General features: G+C 45.5%; 1 long non-coding RNA gene across 1 annotated transcript; it reads left to right on the forward strand.

Annotated features, from left to right (window-relative positions):
• Nucleotides 1-1,810: 1,810 nt before the first annotated feature.
• LOC125155862 (uncharacterized) lies at nucleotides 1,811-21,352 on the forward strand. Its single transcript, XR_007148386.1, has 3 exons — nucleotides 1,811-2,431; nucleotides 8,489-8,638; nucleotides 21,269-21,352. It is a non-coding gene; the product is annotated as an uncharacterized LOC125155862 (long non-coding RNA).
• Nucleotides 21,353-21,858: the final 506 nt, after the last annotated feature.

Genomic DNA, 21,858 nt, shown 5'->3' on the forward strand with positions numbered 1-21,858 from the left:
GGCTGCGGAGGCGGCCCCCCACACAAACTCAAGCTCCCCGAGCCGCGAGAGATGCGTTCGTCAGGAGGTTTGGTCAAAGTCCCCGATGAGGCTGGAGCACTGATGACAGGACGCGGCCAAACTTCAGGCTTGGGCCTGACGCCGTGGACCGTCCCGCCTCCCCCCCCCCCCCCCCACAGGAATGATGGTACAGTTTTGAGGCGGCCTCTACAACGCTTTGCAAAAAGTTCGTGGGTTTGGTTTGTTAGGAAGAGTTGAAATGACGAATGTGAGTGGAGAGAGAAAACTGGGGTGCCTCCTGAGAGCAAAATCTGGGGCCGGATACTCCATATGGATGCACATCAGAATTGCCCCTGGGGTGTGATAAAAATAGATTTCTGGGCTTCACTGGGGGAAATTCTGGTTTTGGGGTCTAAACAGGGCCCCGTGTCCCGTGATTCTAACAGGCCTCTGCAGGTGATGACGAGTGAGGGGCCAGGGCCAGGCTGGCACGCACAGCTGGAGGGTAATAGTTTTCCCCGTTTAATGTGCATGCGAATCATCTGAAGGTCTTATTAAAATTCAGAATCTCATTCATTCAGCAGGTCAGAGAAGGGGCCGGAGAGTCTGCGGTTCTGACGACCTCCTGATTCGCTATCCGGGGACCACCTTTTGAATGGCAAGGTTGTAGGGGATACTGGCTTAAGGATAGAAAGCTCTGGCTCTCACTTAGGGTGCTTGCCGTCTAGGGCGGGGAGCCCGGTGGACAGCTGCTTCTAGGCCAACGTGAAGCGGGCTGTCCCAGTAAAGACCCAGAATCGTTGTAAAGGGAGACACACCCTTTCTCTGGGCATCACATGTTCGTAGTGAGACATCCAGGAAAAAAAAACGGTGAATGTCATGTTCGACAAACTGTTTAGCAAGATAAGAAAGGGTACTACAGATCTGACGCATGTTTCTATCCCAAATGGTTAATATCTTCAGAAAAAAATATGGACGCTAAAGAGGTAAGCCCTAATTTTCTAGAAAATTCACTGATGTGGAAAACTTCATTTCCTGATAATGCCGGGAAAATCTGTGTTTTGTTGGGTGCTCCATATGCTGTTGGTGCTTATGAATTGTGCAGTTTTATTATCCTCATTAACAGGGATAATGCTTGCTTTTTAACAATCATGATCACCATCTGGAACTTGGAAAATCATCGTTTGAGACTCAGGTAGGAAGGGGAAACGGTCTTGATGGGGTCCTGGCTCACTCATTTCCCCACTGCCCCAGCCTTGTTCACGTCCAAGGGCTTGGCTGCCAGGCACAGAAGAACCATACAGACAGATGTGATGTTAGTTGTGGTTCAAGAGGAAACAGAAACAAAACAAAACAGAATGAGACTCTGTACAAGGAACGTTTGGCTTTGACTTCATTGTTTTTTTAAAAAAAATTTTTTTTCCAACGTTTATTTATTTTTTGGGACAGAGAGAGACAGAGCATGAACGGGGGAGGCAGAGAGAGAGGGAGACACAGAATCGGAAACAGGCTCCAGGCTCTGAGCCATCAGCCCAGAGCCTGACGCGGGGCTCGAACTCATGGACTGCGAGATCGTGACCTGGCTGAAGTCGGACGCTTAACCGACTGCACCACCCAGGCACTCCTGACTTCATTGTTTAATTTCATTCTCATATATTTTTTTTAATTTTTAAAAATGTTTTTTTTATTTTTGAGAGGGAGAGAGATGCGAATGGAGGAGTGGCAGAGAGAGGGGGAGATACAGAATCTGAAGCAGGCTCCAGGCTCTGAGCTGTCAGCACAGAGCGTGATGTGGGGCTTGAACCCACATCATGACCCGAGCCAAAGTCTCAGCTGAACCACCGACTGAACCACCCAGGTGCCCTGAATGTCATTCTAATGTTAACAAATATTCACAAAGTGGCTTTCCATGTGTGTTCCCCTCACAGCCCTGGTGATCTCTAACTATGCTGTGACATTGTGACAAGCTGGCTAATGTGACCGTCAGTGCTCTCCCAGCTCTTGGGGGGAGTTGGATTTGGGCACCTGAATGTCTTTTGTGCTTCACGGAGGATTACCTTGTCAGAAAGAGGGGGCTAGACCTCCAGGACCTGGTAACCATAGCAACCATGCACGCCTGACCTTGTGGGTTCTTTAGGACACCTCCCCAGACCTTTCCCAGACTGATCTTTTCAAGCTTTCCCCAAACTGTTAGTGGCATTCTTAGACGGGCTCAGCCCTAACATGCAGGGCACTTCAGGAGTATTGACCTGACTGCCTTTTCCAGGTACCTAAACAGTCAGCACTCCATGGGGAACAGGAGGAGCTAGAAAAATTGGGAAAGCGAGAAGAACAACATGAGCAGAATCTCACCAAGGAAATAAAGCACCTGCTTTTGATCACTAAGAACAGAAGATAAAATGCTCACATTCGAGAATGCAATCAACTCACTGTAAGGAATTGCGCTTAGAAGTTTCCTGGTGGGGGCGGGGTGGGTAGCAGGTATGTAGGTGAGTTGGAGGTAGTTTTCTAGAGAAGGCGGGTTTCCAGTAGAATTGGTGGAGGAGAAGAAAAGGGCAAAACATGGCTGTGAAAAAGGGAGGAGATGTTAGTAGTTCCCCCATAGGGGCTGTGTATTGTTTCAGGGGCACAGGTGGGGGCAGGTCCTGTGAGGCTGAACAAAAGGAACAAGGCATTGGGGGCCATATGGCTGAGTTTTATAGGCTGGATCCATCATCATAAGTAGCCAGTTCCAGGGTGGGCAGACACTAAAACAATCAGGCTTCCCCAGGTTGTGTCCTCCCTGAGTTTTCCAGCCTTTCTTCCCACCATGCTCCCCCTTTCCCCGTTTCACCCTCCCCAGCAGCCTCTTCCTGGCATGTGGCTTCCAAAGCACCCGTGCCATCCCATCAATTGGTACCAGATTGAAATGAGGTTGAGACCAGATGTTGACATGCACTGAAGCTTAGAACACTATTGGGGCTCAGCCAAGTCAACTCGTTGTGGTTTCTTGACCATTTCTCTGCTGACATGTGGACATTTACCACAAATAGTGAATGTTTACACCAAAGAAGTGGAAGGATGTGCATTCTAGCTGACCTTCACTTCACCTCCCTCTGTCGTCTTCTAGAAACAGGGCTTTATCATTGGAGATGGAGTCAATGGGTTATGTCTCAAGTATGAAGACTACTTCACCACAGGGGGGTAAATAGTGATGTTTCCCATTGCAGTTATTATGGGATGGAAGGGGTAGAAATATGTAGTCTGATTTGCACTATTTCTTCTTTGGGGGAGGCACACACTGTATTAGGCCTACCTCACGTTGCATTTGGTGCTGGTTGGATGAGATCATGATCCTGTCCTCTGTAAATAGAAGGTGACTCGGATACTTTCTCATGGATCCTATGTAATTGTCCTGTAACTTACTGGGTGACTCTGAACTTGGGTTCCATTGGGTGAAGTTACTAGGTGACCTGGTTTCCTCAGCTCTCAAATGAGGGGAGTGGGGTTGGGCCTTAGTTAGACTAGATGATAATTAATATCCCTTCCAGTTCAAATATTCTGTGACTTTCCTGGGTACTGGGCAAAGCTCAAGTTCTAATCACAGAAACACCTGTGAGCCCCTTCCACTGCAGACATTAGCTCCATCCTCTGTGGCTCTGGGTGAAAAGTGACACATTATCAGTAGGGACCATGGGCACATGTCCAGTTTCATACCTGGAAGGCACGAGGCCATGAAGTGTCCAGAACCCAGTATGAGAAGTAATAAGGAAGTTCTCTGAGAGCAGGGATGATTTACATCTGGTAAGATTAAGTGTGGCTCTGTCTCAAGGAAAACCTAAAATAACTGTTTTAAAGCAGTAGTTCTCAAAGTGTGGTTCCTGAACCAGCATCATCAGCATCATTTGAGAGCTCATTAGAAATGCAGATTCTTAGGCCTCAGTCATACTTGAAGAATCAGAAATTGGAGCCCAGCCATCTATGGTCTAATGAACCCTCCACATGATTCTGATGTACGTTAAAGTTTGAGAACCGCTGGCCAAGATTATTCTATTATGGAAAAAGAGGTCTGGCGGATGACCTCGTGGGCTGAAAGAATGTCACCAGGAACCTAAACTGACCATCCACCTGTTTTACCAGACTTGGTTCTGAATGATTTTGGCTTTCCCTGAAAAATAAATTCCATTCTCAAAGCAAAAAGACCTAGTGGCGATTACAGGTGCCCAATATAATTTGGTTCATTTATTGAAAAGAATTCACAGATATGAGTTCTAAAAATATTTTAAGTGATGGCACCATCATTGGGTTGTGCGCTTCCTAAGGTGAGGTGCCACTCACATGGATGTGTGTAGTCTTTGGTGTGTTTGTTTAAAAATTGACCTAATTAATTCATGGTCATACATCTCAACACAGTAACATTATAAGGCCATCATCTTTAATGCTTACTTCTTCATTTATTTTGAGAGAAAGAGAGAGCATGAGAGAGTGCTTGAGCGGGGCAGGGGCAGAGAGAGAGGGAGAGAAAGAATCCCAAGTAGGCTCCACGCTCAACATGGAGCCTGACATAGAGCTCAGTCTCACAACTGTGAGGCTATGGCCTGAGCCGAAATCAAGAGTCGGGCACTCAACTGGCTGAGCCACCCAGGTGCCCCTATAAGGCCATATCTTGCAGTCCTTTTGTAACCCTCTCATAACATACTTCTTTCTGGCCACTGAGTAAGCTTTCAATAAATAATGATTGAGTTAAATGGGTGACTTTATAGAGACCAAGGCAAGGCAAGATGAAATCAAGAATCAAACACTGATCTGGGTAACTAAATCAGTGTAGACAGAAATGTAAGATGTTTCAGAATCTCAAACATTTGGTTCTCCATTGTAGATTTTTTCCTTTATCAATAATAGTTTGGGTTATGTTGATTTGAACAGGGGACTGAGAGCTAGGACCCAAGTTAAAAGCTCTGCCTTCAGCATTGGGAAAGTCACTTACACTCATTTTGTATCCCATTTCTTTTCCCTACAGGCAAGGGTTTTTACAATTAAAAGAGTTGGACAAGAGCTAGTCCATGAATCTGTCTTCTGCTCCTGAGGGGATACGTATGCAGGGCCTCCCCGTAGAGAGAATGGCACATTCTCAGTGGCACCTTTAGGACACAGCAGATACCTACCGTCGACCCCCATGCCTTCAGATGTGACTATTTTCCATTGGTCTGCATGGATCTGCGGGTGGGAGAATTATGGGGTGACCTTGAAGACAGAATGATACAGTGTGCTCTCATTTCTAACCTACCTGAGAAGCCTAGATGGTTTAGAAAATTGGAATAATTTCCTTTCATTTTCGCAGAGAGCTGTGGTTTCTAAGAAAAAATATCAATGTTTTTGACCAATTCCTTCCACAAAGACTGGAAAAACCATGCCCTATCTGCTTAGCCCAGGCGCTGCGGGCCAGACAAGACAGTTGCCTGTTTACACGAGCAGAAAACAAAGCCGCTTCTAGATCAGGCTGTCTGCTGCCGATCAGATCAGATCAGCAGCACTGAATGGGCTCCTCGCAGGGCCAGCTCCGGGTACCCCAGAAGACACGGGGCTGGCGGGGTCTGCTCGCAGGTTCTCTGCCCAGCATTCATTCTGGCTTCTTCTTGACCAGCAGAACTCCTGCATCATTGAGGGCAGCAAGGTGTCCACTGAAAAGCGACACTTTTTCAGCTTCCTTTTCTCCTTACCTGTAGCCTTGTGACCGTGTTCTGGTCCTTGAAGTCCAAACGGAGCCTTCACGTGGATCTCCAGGAAGGCTCTCTAAAGACTGACGATTCAGCCCAGAGGTGTGCCTGTGTTATTATTTTTCTACTCTTTCTCCTCGCTGCTGCCCGGAATTGAAAGGTGGCATCTGGAGCCTCAGCGGTCATGCTGGGCCGTAAGTGTAGAAGCCAGGCACTGAGGTTGGCAGAGCAGAAAGGCGGAAGGATTAGTCCCTGTTGACTTCGTATCAATCATGGGTTGCCTCCCCAAAGACCTCTTTTATGTGGCAGAGTAACTTTTTTGTGTTTAGACGTCAGTCATTTTGGGCTTTCCATTATATGTGGTCGCATCTAATCCCAGCTGATACCGGCGGTCCCTGCTCTCACTTCATGCCTGTGGATGCTGTGGAGTCTGGCACATTCAGGTGCACGCATGTGTTCCCTACTGTGGAATGTATCACTCTTCGGTCAGAGTCTTCGAGGATTGGAGTGAAGGACGAGGGGATGGCAGGGGTATTTTCATGATTAGGGTACCAGGCTTCCCTAACTCCCATGAGAGGGTCACAGGATGTTGACGATGACCTGGTTTAGTTCCTATGTCACCGCCTGCCCTTGTACATTGTGGGCCCAGGTTCATTATCTGGTACGTGTGAGATGGAGATTTCAATCACCAGGGGTTTGGGGTCCTGGAAGGAAACCTTGGACCACCGAATCAACACCTATGCTTGAAGCATGAAGTGGAGACGAGACTACATGGGTGATGATCTCTCTGAAGTGATTCCATATGGTCTGGATTTCAGCCGCAGAATGCAGCCTGACGAACAAGGTTCAGGCTTGGCTCCTTGTATCTGTTCTCTTTGAGTGTGCTCAGGAATTTTTGACTAGATAAACCAATCGCAACTGAAGTTGACCATGGATCCCAGCTCATAATTCCAATATATAATTTTTTGTAATGCTTATTTTTGAGAGAGTGAGAGAGAGACAGAGACAGACACCTAGCATGAGTGGGGGAGGGGCAGACACACACACACACACACACACACACACACACACACACACAGAATCCGAAGCAGGCTCTGGGCTCTGAGCTGTCAGCACAGAGCCTGACACAGGGCTCAAACTCACAAACCATGAGATCATGACCTGAGCCAAAGTTGGACACTTACTGACTGAGCCACCCAGGTGCCCCAAGTTCTGTAGATTTTAACTCATGCACCGAGTCTTGCCAAATACAACCGCTAACAGAACACAGACCAATCCCAACACCTCGTGAATTTCCTTGTGCTACCTGGTAGTTTTTTAAAATACCTTTCCTGAGTTATAATCACATACCATACAGTCCACCCATTTAAAGTGTGCAGTGTGATGGCTTTTAATATATTCACAGATAATGTGCAGCCTCCACCAGTAAATTTTAGAACATTTTCATCACCTCCAAGAGAAGCCCCTTACCCTTTAGCCATCCACTTATCTTTCCATCCTTGTCCCAGGCAACCACTAGTCTGCTTTCTGTCTCTATAGATTTGCCTGTTCCAGACATTTCCTATAAATGGAATTATGTAATATGTGGTCTTTTGTTACTGGCTTCTGTCTCTTAGCATACCATTTTCAAGGCTATTCCGTGATGTGGCATGTATCACTATTTCTTTCCTTTTCATGGTCCAGTGACATTCCATTGCATGAGATACCACATGTTCTTTAGTTAATGGACATCTGGATGGTTCCCGCCTTTTAGCTATTGTGAACAGTGCTACTGTGAACACTTGTGTACAAGTTTTTGTTTGAACAACCTGTTTTCGGTGCTTTTGGGTATGGAAGTAGGAGCGGAATTGTTGGGTCATGTGTACTTTTATGTTGAAGTTTTTAAGGAATCACCAAATTGATTTCCTACGCTGGCTTAGCTGTTTTATGTTCCCACCAGCATTATATGAGGGTTCTAATTTCTCTGCATCTTTACTAACATTTGTAATTTTCTGTTTTTGCTTATAGCCATCATGGTGGGTGGAAAGTTACATGGTCGTTTTTTGGATTGTAATAGTCTCACACGCTGGGTGAAAAATGTAGACATTTTTGTCCTGTTTTTTTGCTTTCAGCCAATTGAAACTTAGCAAAACATAGACTTTCAGAGTGAGAGATTTGTATAAAGGGGGAATTGGCAGAGAAAATGAATTAAAAGGAATGGTCTATAAACACAATATGAGGAAGAGCAAAACGTTATATGAAAATCATGGGTCCAATATACATTTCAATCAATACATATTATTTGTTCCTACCGTGTGCCAGTCTCTGTGCTAGGCACTTGGGGCTTAAAATTTAAATAGGAACAGAGCCTTTAGAATGTTTACTGTATGGAGTGGGTGCTCAGAGGAGGGGCCCTTCACACAGTCTAGGTATCAGGAAGGCTTCTTGGAGGCAGAGGGATGGAAAGTAAAGAAATTCTCATCAGAAAATAAGGGACACTAGAAAGTATTTGAGGGGGAAAGAACTCATGCTGGAACATTTGGGAACTATCTTCCGGATGGCCTATTTTTTTTTTTTTTTTTGCCTTTCGGCTAAAATCTTGATTAGCCTGATTACTTTCATTTCCCAATCTGCAATTGGTGGGTAGAATTCTTTCTTGAGGAAAATAAATCATAACTAAGACTTTTGTAAATATTGCTAGCTTTTGATTATTTGCACTAATTAAAGGGGAATGTATAATTCAGGATGGCAACAACGTAAATGGTTTATATTGACTTTGCAATATGTTTTTTGTTTTTTTCTGAAATTCCCAGATGTTGCTGTGTCGGATGTTCTCAGAACACACAGACCCGACTACGGCATGATGCCCTAGGAAGTGGGCTCTGTAGTGCTTCAGGATGATGCGTCGGCCTAAGCAGACACATTTTCTTCAGACAGTGCTTATGGGGCACACCTTTCCTGCGGTGAGAATTCATTGTTTGGGCTTTAGGTTTTCTGTCTCCTGATTTATACTAAAAAGGAGGAATAATTCCAAAATTGTTTGCTCTATTTTAGAGGTGGCAAAAAATCCTCAGAGATCACCTGTGCTGCCCATTCTTTCTTGGTACCATAAATAAAACCTTTTTGCCAGATTCAGGGGAGGAAAAGAAATTCTTCTGATATGATCAAATTCTTTTGATGACACCCTGTGGCTTTTTAAATAAACACAAGTAACTTATTCATGTCCCAAGTAGCGGCCTAGACATTGCCATAAAATATACACACATATACAATGGACCAGATTTTGGATGACTTGTTTCTGAAGGGTCGCCAATGGAGAACAGACTCTAATCCCAAATAAATAACATTGCCAATTGGTCAAAGTAAGAAATAGATTCACATATGTATAATAAAACCTGAAACTCATTTGGGCTACTTATGAAGAATTAGCAACAAGTCTTTCTTAAAATTTTTTTAACTAAAAAAGTTTTTTTTATTTAAAAAAAATTTTAATGTTTATTTTTGAGAAAGAGAGACAGAGCATGAGCAGGGGAAAGGCAAAGAGAGGGAGACACAGAATTGGAAGCAGGCTCCAGGCTCTGAGCTGTCAGCACAGAGCCTGATGTGGATTCGAACCCACAAACCATGAGATCATGACCTGAGCTGAAGTTGGACACTTAACCAACTGGGCCACCCAGGCACCAGGGGCACCTTAGCCAGGGGCTAAGTTCATGGTCTTGTGGGTTCATGAGTTCAAGCCTGTGTTGGGCTCTGTGCTGACAGCTCAGAGCCTGCAGCCTGCTTCCAATTCTGTGTCTCCCTCTCTCTCTGCCCCTCCCCTGCTTGCTCTCTGTCTCACTCACTCTCTCTCTCAAAAATAATAAGCATTAAAAAAAAATTGGAAAATAAAGATCCTTGAGTATCTGGTTTGAATGAATAATAAAAAGTAATTTGTAATTAGCACACCAGTTATATATTTGCTATCTATTGCTACATAGCACATTATCCCAAAACTTAATGACTTAAAGTAACAATAAACATTTCTTATCTTATGTAGTTTCTGGAAATGGATTAGCTAGTGTTTCTGGCTCAGGGATTGTCAAGCTGTCAGCTGAGTCTGCAGTCATCTGGAGGTTTGACTGGGGCTGGAGGACCTGCTTCCAAGATGGCGCACCCACATGGTTGGAAAACTGATTTCTCAGTCCCCTTTCTAGTGAAACTTGCTCAAAGCCTGCTTGAGTATTATCACAGCATGACAGCTAGCTTCTCCCAAAACAAGATCTGAGGGGGCAAGGCAGAAATAGCAATGTCTTTTATGACCTAGTGTAGGAAGTCACACGTCATCACTTGAGCCATATTTTATTGACCACACCAAGACGCCCTGATACAGTGTGGCTAAGACTGCACAAGGGTGTGCATACCAGGAGGTACTGGAGGTACCAGGAGGCATCACTGGATGCCATCTTGGAGGCTGACCACCACGAGCTGTTAGTACATAATTGGAAATGAGTCACTCCAAAAGAGAATTGGATTAATTACTTTCCTATTCTGGCAATTAGCATCCAACTACTATAAAAACAATTCCAAGTGGGTGAAGTCAAATTGTGAATTTGAGCGCTTTCAGGATGAGAGGTTTATGATCAACATCAAGATAAGTCATTAGCTCAGGGTCATAGAAGACCATCTACAGTTAGCTGGATTCTACTCTTTGCCATTGTGAGTACAGAGCCCTTGGGTATTGGTACCCTACCCAGATTCTTCAATGGTGATTTCATGCCACCTCTTGTGTCATCTTCATCATGAAGCTACTCAGCTGGCTTGGTTCTGGTGGTGGCTTCCAACCATTTCTCTCTCTACTGAGGACGTTCCCTCACATTGCACACTCTCACGGGCAACTCTCAGATTATATGCATCTCCCAGACCACTAGGTGCTAGCCCATTTTGTTTTCTTTTAAATTCAAGAAACGTATTAGAATACCAGTGAATGGGGGGGGGGGGTGGGTTATGCTAGGGATAAACTCAACCCTGTTCTGATTTATATGAATCAGAAAAGCATGTGTATAAACACATAAGGCATTTACAAACATTAGCACATTGACTATTACTAGGAACAAGTCTCTCTTAACACATTAGTGTGTTCACCCTGAGATTGAGGGCCTCAGTAAGGACACTGGTGTGGCGAGTTCAAATCTGAAACCCGGACTGGCCTGTTAGTTCTTCCGTGTTTCCTGGTAGGCTGGGAAGCATCTGCCACTAATTATAGGGTAAACTGAGTGAGCGTGTCTGTGTAACTGGTCCCTGCCCATTTAAACAGACTTCGCTTCCACCAGCAAATGGGCCCTGAGAAGTATTTAAAGGAGAGGCGTGGACATTGGCTTCAAACGGCCAGAAGTTTTTCAGACTGACTCCTGTCTTCCCATGTCAACTCACTGTTTTTGTCTTTATCTCCCTTTTTCTCCAACCCTATTTTCTTTGTACCTTGGCTCTGATATCCACCAGGTCCCTGTGCTCCAATGATGGGTGTAGACGTGTTTGTTGAATTCACTCTCTGGATCTGAGCCACCTTGGCTGCACTATGCTGAAGCGCTTTGCCCCTGCCACCATCCCATGGTGTGAGTCTGTCCCTGCTCCCTTTGAGCCCCAGTGGCCACCGGTAGGGATCACACCTGTTATTCTACACAAATGCATCACTACCCCCCGGGGCAAACAAGTCAATGACCATCAGATAGGATTATTACCATCACTGTAATTCATCAAATGAATTTTCATTTATTGTGGTTCACTTCAAATTCAGACATTTGTTCTTAGAAAGGCTTTTCTATTCCTTTCTTAATAAATGAGTATTTATGTGGTGAGTTTTCTTCCAGTTTAACACATGAGAAAACCAAGGTTGAGAAAAAGTAAGCCACATAGCCACTAAGTTATGGGGAGAGGATTAGAATCTCAGCCTTCCAATATTTGGTCTAAAATGATTTTTTTAAGTTTGTTTATTTTAAGAGAGAGAGAGAGTGAAAGAGAGCACACAGGAGTGGGGGAGGGGCAGGGGAGAGAGAGAGAGAGAGAGAGAGAGAGAGAAAACCAAGCAGGCTCCACAATGTTAGCGCAGAGCCTCACATGGGGCTCAATCTCATGAACCATGAGATTATGACCTGAGCCGAAATCAAGAGTTGGACGCTTAACGGACTGAGCCACCCAGGTGCCCCTGGACTTTGTTTTTAAAAGAAAATGTGCAGTGACTTTCACCATTTGATGTAATAATTGTCTCCCAGCATTAGAGAATTAAATTCAACTTAGTTAAGTTGAATAGAAGGGTAGTGGCAAGGGGCACCTGGCTGGCTCAGTCAGGAGAGCATGAGACTTGATCTCAGGGTTGTGAGTTCAAGCCCCATGTTGGACATGGAGGCTACTTTATTTTATTTTTATTAAAAAAATTTTTTTTACATTTATTTATTTTTGAGAGACAGAGACAGAGCATGAGCAAAGGAGGGGCAGAGAGAGAGAGAGACAGAATCCGAAGCAGGCTCCAGGCTCTGAGCTGTCAGCACGGAGCCTGACACGGGGCTCGAACCCACGAACCGTGAGATCATGACCTTAGCTGAAGTCGGATGCTTAACCGACCGAGCCACCTAGGCACCCCTGGGGCCTACTTTAAAAAAAGCACAAACTAAAAGTTAGAAGGGCAGTGGCAAAGTTGTCAGAATGATGGGGGTTTGGGAAGAAGTGCATTTGTAGTTCTTCATCTTTGAACTTTGGTATAGATAGTGAAGAGCCCACCTGCTAAAAATGTTCTTAATTTTTAAGTACTTGTTGCAAAGCTACTGGGGGTAAGGCATTTACCTTGATATGAGGGACTCTGTAGGGTCCATATTTTGGGGAATATTATAACCTGAAGTACTTGAAGTATCCTTTGAGGGCTATTCTAATAAGGTCTCTGTGAGACATTTTTGTGTCTTGCGTGGGGATGTTGTGGAGAACCTGGTCGGCCACGTGATGTTGTGTTCCTTCGTAATGATGGAGAGATCTTTTGGATCTCAGCATGTGCAAGAGCTGCTCAGAAACCCTAAGTCTCAAAACCTACTGCATTTCCTTCTTTGAGTTTGTCTTCCAGCTTGTGTTTCTGTGTACTAACTTTGCCCCAGCGTTATCTTTGAGCGTTGCTCAATTTTATCTTTGCCGTGATTTTCCTCCCTTTTTATGTATAGTATCCTGTGGTCCTGCATAGCCCTGACGTGATTCTGAATGTGAATGCGTGTCTACATTAACTTGGACAGATATAATAATTTTACAAACATCTGTGGAGGAAGGTTATTTATTTATTTATTTATTTTGAGAGAAAGTACGCGTGCACGAGTGCGAGAGGGGGAGGGGGAAAGGCAGCGAGGGAGAGAGAGAAAATCTTAAGCAGGCTCCACGCTCAGCACAGAGCCAGTCCAGGGCTCGATCCCACGACCCTGGGGTCATGACCTAAGCCGAAGTCAAGAGCCAGCCAGCCAGCCTGAGCCACCCAGGCGCCCCTGGAGGAAGTTTTAACAAACAGATGAGATTCATTTTGGTTTAGTAATACTCATTGCTTAGAAACAATGTGTTATCAACAAAGGAGGGAGTAGAGATGGAAGAAATAAGAGGGCATAGGCTGTCGGGTCATTTTCTACAGGCTGCCTGTCCAGTCAGTGGCCCAGAGAGGCTCCACCGAGAAGGCTGTGTGACTTTGCTTCTGGAAGCCCTTCAGGACAGCACAGTGCTATCTGAGAAACTGTCAGGGCCACCCAGAAGACTGGCTGGTTGATTGATCTCATGGGATTACTTAGTATAATGCTTTCATTGAACTTTTTTTCTGTACTGGAAGAGTATATGGGGAAGAAGAAAGGGTTCCAGCAAGAGTTTTCTCTGGGGGCCAAAAACATAACCAGTGGTTCTCAATGTGTGGTCCAGCATCATCACCATCACTGGGGAATGTGCTAGAAATGTAAGTCTTCAGGCCTCACCCAGAGCTACTGAATCAGAAATTCTGAGTGTGTGGCCTAGAAATCTGTATTGTAACAAGCCCTCCAGCTGATTCTTCATGCTCGGGTGTGAGAGCTGGGGGCATTTAGAAGTCAAGAGCATGAGCTCTGGACTCTGACCTCCTTTGCTAGAATCCTGGCACCACCCCTTATTTAAGCTGTGCGACTCTGGGAGCATTGCTAGATCTCTCTGTGCTTTAGTTTTCCCATCTGTAAGTATCTGGAGAGAATTATAGTACCACCTTCAGAAAGTTATAATAAGGATTAGATTTGTGAATATACTCAAGAGTAGTACCTGGCACATAATAGCAGCTCAGTAAATGTTAGCCATTATTATCAGCAGACTTCTTGTCATGGAAAAGTGGGAGAGGGTTTCTCGCTCTAGCCTCTCTCCGTAAGAACCCGCGAAGCTCATGCAGCCTTCTGTGAGGAATAGCTACAGGCTGGAATTGCTAGGATAGTGCAGAACACGAGATGCTCAAAGCCCCGTCTGCGCATATCATGTATGTTGCCTTAGACATAGCCCTGAGTTGCGAGAAACTCCGTTTCCTTCTCAGCATTGGTAAGATCCGTTTCTGACCTGTGGGACAGAGAATTGATTCCTCGATTTTGGGCGAAACCCCAAGTGTCTGAGGGATCACAAAGGTGTTGCAGAATTCACCAAAAAAGTCTGAAAGTAATATCACCTAAAATTAACTTTAAATATCTTAAAAAAAGTTCTAGTTTGCGCAGATTTTCGAAAACCGTGCCCTAGGGGGTAGTGGGGAATGGGGGAATCTAGAAAGAACCAAATGGCTATTGGACGTTGTAACCTCTCTCCAAAGCCTGGGGATCACCGTTGCAATGTTTAAATGGATTATTTTCGAAAGTTGCTACAGACACACTCATCAACACGGCCTCAAGACCCACTTTCCAGTTGCGATAGGGTGGCATTGTGATTTCCCTTCTCCCAAGGTTTGAAATTTTTCCAAGATGATGTGCAGCTTGACTGAATTAAATCCTTGTCAATAAGATGAAATACACCAGATCAATTGGGGGTTTTCTTTTGGCAGCCCCCACAGCCAAGCCGGCTCATCTGCACGGCGGATCCACTCAATCATGCAATAGTAGTTGCTGACATGACCAGAAAGAGTGATTTGTTGGGGAAAAATGGTTGGAATTGGAAAGGGCTGGGATTAAACGTAGGAGCTCAGAGGTTCCATGCTGTGCCTGAGCAGCCCAGGGGCTCCGGCGGCCTCTTTGTCTAGTCCCGGCGGAGTCAGTAAATGGAAGGAGAGGACACGGGCCAAGCTGGGTCAAGGTCTTTGGATGAATGTGCACGGGTAGTCCTAGAGTGTCCTGGAGATTCTAGCCCCCCCCCCCCCCATCTCTCTCTCTCTCTCTCATTCTCTCGTTCTCATGTTCCAGACCTGAGAACCTGTTGAGGCCAAAGAGAATGAATTCTGAGGTCCAGTCCTAGGTCCAAGAGCCAGAAAGCAGAGCTCAGCGGTCTGGTTGTGTAGACAACAGCCAAGTGCTTTTCTTATCTCAGTACATTCTTCTCCTAGCCCACCCCTCCCCCTCACCATCTCTCCTCATCAAACTTCCCAGTGAATTAGGCTGTTGCTTTGACAACAGCTGGGAAGGGGGGTGGGGGGGATGGTGGAGGACTGGAAAGTTCCACGTCACTCTGTGGCAGAACTGCTGATGAGACCCAGGAAGGAGCACAGAATGAGATGTTAGCTTGAGGATTGCAAACATTGGCAACGCAGGATGATTTACCCCGGGCTGGAGAGGTTTCTCTTATTCCTTCGCCTGCCCCCCCAGGAAGCCTCTAGGACTCTGAAAATAATGGATTTATCTCATGGGAGAGAGCTGGTGTCTTGCCAAGAGAAAAGCATCCTGATAGCAACAGGTCGAAGCCTCACGTTGTGGCAGGATTTATGATGGGGGTTTATCAGCCAGAGAGAGAGGCAGTGTGGGGAGGCCTGGGCGGTGTCTCTCCCCACAGGAATGTTCTGCATGATCCCTTTACTACATGAAAAATGAAGTGTGGTGGGCTAGTGGGGAGACCTCGTAAAGCTCGGGTGATCACACAGACTTGGATACAGAGCCTGGCTTCAGAGCATAAGAAATACCCAGGCTATACCAGTGAAAGGGTGTGGACATAAATAATGGGCAACTCCCATAAAAAAGGTCAAACGTCTGACTTCAAATAACATGCTTTTTCTTCCTGAGCCGAGTTGCCGAGAGTTGAATGAGGGTCAGATTTGCATCCACATCTCTCCCTAGCTCAGCTCTTGGCTTGCCTCGTTTTCTCCCCAGGGTGTATTAAAAACAGAGCTGCTTCACGTGCATGTGATGGTTCCCATTCGGAACCTTGCCTCGGCTTTGGTTTTTCTCTATCATCCTGAAGGGGGAAATGTCCCCCACAGCTTCCAGGTCACTTGCGAGCTATTTGGGTTTGGAAATGAAATGAGACCCTTGGAAAGCGTGCCTCTTTACTCATACTTTGCTGATGTTAGTAAGACTCGGTCATTCTCCAGCCCCGGGTCAGGGGTCAGGCAGCCATAAACCTGCCCGCGGAATTTCTTGCGGGCAGAATTACTTTTTCTTTCTCTCTTCTTTTGCTATGGAAGGAAAGGATTTTGGAAAAAAACAGTTTGCTTTTGCTCTGTGGTTTTTGTTTTTGTTTTTTGTTTCTCTGTTTTGGTGGCTCTTTAGAGCTAGTCTTCTGACCTGACAAAGCACCTGAAAATACATGTGTAAACAGTGATGGCCTATCTGCCTGACCCACCCCTGCCCCGGGCCCCCACCCCTGCTTCTTTGAGTCTTAGGCTCAGCAGCTGGAATCCTTAACTCCCAGGGAGAGACCTAGCCTTAACCTTAGGCTTTGAAGTTGATTTTATTCCTGGCCGAGGGTTGTAAGACCCAGGGCAGGAGTGGGCTGAGGTGGAAGTCAGTTTCCCTCGCTGCTGTCTGACCGGTGCCTTCAGTCCCCAGCTGGGCCCTGGTCCTCATGGTCTGTTCCAGCCTTCCTGCTGTTTGTCCTCTGTGGCACTGGCCCTTCTGGCCATCACCTGTCCCTCCCTTGGTTTCCAGGCAACCACTCGTTTCCTGGTTCTTCTCCTACTTCTCCCAGAAAATTCACCGCCTCCTTGGCATGCTCTCCTCTGCTCCCCCCCACCCCCCACCCCGAAACGTTGACATTCCTTAGGGCTCTACCATTTGTCATTTTCTCCTCTCTGAGTAACCTTATTTACACCTGTGACTTTAATCACCAAGTCTGTGCTACTGGTTCCCAACCATGGAGACTAAGCTCCAGGCGTGTTTCCAGAACTTTCTGGCCACATCGACTTGCAATGACCCGTAGTAGCTGAAACTTACACATTCCAATATGACCTCATTTTCTTCCCCCTCAAGGAAAACTTCTTGTAGTCTTGTTTTTGATAGATGGTTTTCCATCCATCCAGTCCCTCGAGTAAAAAAATCGTGAGTGCTCCTTGACTCCCCCCACCCCCATCCCCCATGTTCAAACACTCACATGTCCTGATGTTTGTAGTTCAGAAATTTTTCTGGAGCCCTGCCTCTCATTTCTGTTTTCCATATTTACTGGTATTGCTTTGGTCTAAACCCTCACCCTCCTTCCCCTGTAAACATATAACATTATAATTCTTGAACAACCATAAGCTCAACAAATACTGGTCGAAAGGATGGATAACCTCTCTAGACCTCGGCAGATTGCTGTGAGGGTTATATGAGATGCTTTACGAAAAGCCTCCTTAGCACAATGATTGGCTCACAGTAGATGCTCAGGGAACATGAGTTGTTATATGTTATATACAGGAGCTGTTTGAAAGTGTGGACCTTGGACCCAGGCTGCCTGGTTTCAGACTCTGGTTCCATCCTGTTTTCACTTCTCGTATACACGATGTCCGTGTCTCCATTTTTTTTCATCTGTAGGATGAGATGATGATCATACGGCTGTTGGGATTACATTATTTAATTTATGTAAAGCTTTTAGAATAGTGCCTAGCATATGATTAATGCCCAGTATGTCAGTCCTTACTGTCATTATTTTTGTTAGTCTCCCGCTTCCTGGGTTTCATAGTCAACATGCTGGGCTCTGTTAGAGGAAATGTGTGTTCTCTGAGCTCTCATGTGTGGCACCCTAAAATTACGTTGGGGAAAAATCATCACCTCATTTTCACCAAGTGTCATGTCTGTCTCCTGTGGACTTGATAAATACTGAATCACAGTCTTTTTTGCTGCATTTTATAATCGTTCTTTGGGGGTGAGCAGCTGTCCTGGTTTTCCTGGGATGAGAGGTTTTCCAGGATGGGGGGCTTTTGGTGTAAAACTAAGATAGTCCTGGGCAAACCAGGACAGCTGGTCATCTTGCCCTTTATCTTCAGTACCCTGAGCTCTTCTGAAGCTCAGCTTCTAAACATGCTTCCCCAAGCATATTTCAGAGGCAAAACCAAAATGCATAAGTCAAGGTGACGGGCTTGCATATCACATTGGGAAAATAATCCGGGAGCCCTCACATGCCATCTTCTGTTCTTCTCCACCGAAATGTCACATTCTGGGAATTTTTGGGACAAACCAAGGCTGGTTTTTTTTTTTTTTTTTTTTTTTTTTTACTGGTGAGAAGAATGACTTCTCATTTCTGGCTCTGTCCTTAAACACTGCAGCTCTCTTTAGCTGAGTCTCTGCGCTGACGAGCAAACCGAGATCCCCCTTTCTCATCCGCCAGGCCTTCTCTGCACACGGGCTGCAGGGCCGCAGGATCCTGGTGGCAGCTGACCAGCTGTGAGCCCAGCCATTGCAGAGAAGGTGGCTGCTGCTCCCTACCAGCTAATAAGCAGCTTCCCTCTGCTTCACTCCCGAGGCCTCTCCTCCTGTTGTTTCTAAATTGCAGAGTCTCTCTTTCCCTATTGGCACCAGACTTATCTTCATAGAAAAGAAATCAGTTCACATCATTTCCCAGCCCAAATCTGTTGGTTCCGGAGGCCCATAGCATTGGTGCCAAATCCTTGGCTTGCTCTTTGGCTCCTTCACGGTCTGGCCTCCAACGATCTCTCCAAATCCTTCTTGGCTGACTTCTGCTTTCATTATCCAGAGGTCACCACTGTTCCTCAAAGATCACCATGTCTTTGGATTAATCTAGTCAGGCTGCTGTAATGAAATACCATCGACTGGGTGGCTTAAGCAACATTTACTTCTCATACTTCTGGAGCCTGGAAATCCAAGATTGAGATTCCAGCCAGTTTGGTTTCTGGGGAGGGTGCTCTTCCTGGCCTGTGACAGCTGCCTTCTCAAGCTGTGTTCTCATAGGGCAGAGAGAGAGAGAGAGAGAGAACTGGTGTCTCTTCCTTTCTTCAAAGGGCACTAATCCCATCACAAGGGCTCCACCTGCATGACCTCATCTAAGCCTAATTGTCGCCAAAAAGTCTCACCTCCAAATACTACCACATGGAAGGTAGGGCTTCGACGTTTGAATTTGGGGGGAAACAGTTCAGTCCCTGACACCTTTTAATTAACTCCGGCTTCTGCACATGCTATTTTCTCTGTCTTGCATGCCCTTTCCCTGTGCCAGACAGATTCCTACTCATCTCTTAAAACCCACATAAGAGCTTCCACTCCCTGTGAAGGCTGCCTTGGCTCCCCTCTGGGTGCCTGTAGCATTTTGTCCAGTGCTTAGAGAAGTTGCCACTTTGTACGAGAACATGTTTACATGCCTGTCGCTCCCTGGAGTCTTAGACAGTCTTGAGGGACTGCACTTCTGGAGTATTCTTCTCAGAAAACCCGGTGCCTAGCACAGGTGTGGTTCGGTCATCGAACGACTGGATGAGAGTGCCAGCCAATCTGTAGCCACGACAGCAGCAGTTAACCTTGACCAGGAGCACTTCCTGGGTGCTGCGGTGCTCTGTGCAGTGCTTTGCAGGTCCCATCTTGGTCCTTGAAAGAAAGCGGCGTTGCTGTCTCCACTTGACGTGAAGGCCGTCGCTAATTTGGTGAGCGGCTGGGGCCCATCTTTGCTCCATCCACGCAGAAGGAACTTCAGACATGTCATCAACAGAATGCTTTTTTTATTGTCATTATTATTTATTTATTTTGAGAGACAGATAGAGAGCAAGTGGGGGAGGGGCAGAGAGAGAGGGAGACGGGATCCCAGGCAGACTTTTCGCCGTCAGTGCAGAGTCCGACGCGGGGCTTGAACTCACAAACTGCCAGCTCATGACCTGAGCCGAAATCAGTTAATCAGGGCTCTTAACTGACTAAGACACACAGGCGTCCCCAACAGAATGTTTTTTAAAAGCTTTAAAATACTATATAACCTTTCTCAAGACATTCTAACATATTGAAAGCTCTCATGTATTAAGAATTGATGTGCTAATCACAAGTTCAATGTGGCTCCTAAGGCAACCTCCAAAAAATGATTATATGACATTTCCTTGACGTGATGTCACTTTTGGTTTGTATCTGGAACTTATAAGACTGATTTTCTTTTAAAATATCCTTAGCTAGTTGGTGGGAATGCAAACTGGTGCAGCCACTCTGGAGAACAGTATGGAGGTTCCTCAAAAAATTAAAAATAGAAGTACCTTACAACCCAGTAATTATACTATTAGTTATTTATCCAGAGGATACAAAAATGCTGATTTGAAAGTGCATGTGCTATATTGTTTATAGCAGCCCTATCAATAATAGCCAAATTATGGAAAGAGCCCAAATGTCTATCAACCAATGGATGGATAAAGGAGATGTGGTATATACACACAATGGAATATTACTTGGTGATCAAAAAGAATGAAATCTTGCCATTTGCAACAACGTGGAAGGAACTAGAGTGTATTATGCTAAGTGAAATTAGAGAAAGACAAATGTCATATGATTTCACTCATGTGCAATTTAAGAAACCCAACAGATGAACATAGGTGAAGGGAAGGAAAAATAAAAGAAAAACAGAGAGGGAGGCAAACCATAAGAGACTCTTAAATATAGAGAACAAACTGGGGGTTGCTAGAGGGAAGGTGGGTGGGGGACGGGCTAAATGGGTGATGGGCATTCAGGAGGGCCCTTGTTGGGATGAGCACTGGGTATCATATGTAAACGATGAATCATTGGGTTCTGCTCCTGAAACCAATACTACACTGTATATCAACTAACTTGAATAAAAAAAAAATATATATATATATATGTATAAAAAATTAAAATTTCAGAAAAAAAATCCTTAGGATGTTTCATAGAGCCACATTGGCCTTGACCTTGCTGGCCTGAGTCAGGCCTATGTGCCATTTGAGGCCATGTCTCTCACTTGCTTTCCGGGTAATTTCCGCATTCACTTTAGCGGATGCCTCCACTTTGTGCCATGTACCCGCTTTGGTGTATAATTGGAAGGGCAAAAATTGTTCGGTGAAAAAAAAATTAAGTCAATGCACAGAATAAGGCCCTGAGAACATTTCTGTTAGGTGGACAGACCTCATTATAGCCGCATCATTCTAGATGCCGATAAAGGATACTAAAAGCAACCATAATTTCTTGACTCCTTTTTGTGTTTCAACATTTTACACTGCCTTAATCTTCATATGTGTCCTACAAAGTAAGTGGACTTTTTCCATTTTACAGAGGAAGAAACTGAGGACCAGAAAGTTGCATAACTTGTTCAAGGTCTCCCTTGAGAGAACAGAGGACTTGGAAGCTGAGCCAAGGTCAGTCTTACGTCAGATCGCACGCTCTTCACCTGCGAGCTACACCGTCAGGTGATGCCAATAACACAGTGTCCGCAGACACCCCACATTCTAATCTAGAGTGTGACATCACCAGCCTGTGTTCCCCAAATGTGACCTAGTGCCCATTCCTGGCCTCAGTATTTCTAGGTGGCACGACACATCCTGTGTCACCCGAGCGGCCGATGCTGGAAATAATCCTTGCTCACTCTTCTGTAGGGTTGGAGATTCCTTTGGACATTTTCCCCGGGCAGAGGAGGGGTGGGGCCAGGGTAAGGATATAGTGGATGACAGCTGGCATAGAAGCTTGATAGCAGGGACACGAGCTGACTTGCTTAGTGAGACGCGTTTAAATCTGTCCCTGACCTTTCCCCAGGCGTCATGCCTCCATCTTGTTTCTACTTCTGGTGCGAAGGATCTGGTGAAACGTAATGATGAATAATTCCAAAACCCAAGAAATGTTCTTATTAAGTAGGATTTTTGTCTTGA

Source organism: Prionailurus viverrinus, chromosome F1 (assembly GCF_022837055.1).
Source record: "Prionailurus viverrinus isolate Anna chromosome F1, UM_Priviv_1.0, whole genome shotgun sequence".
In the NCBI taxonomy this organism is placed as follows: Eukaryota; Metazoa; Chordata; class Mammalia; order Carnivora; family Felidae; genus Prionailurus; species Prionailurus viverrinus.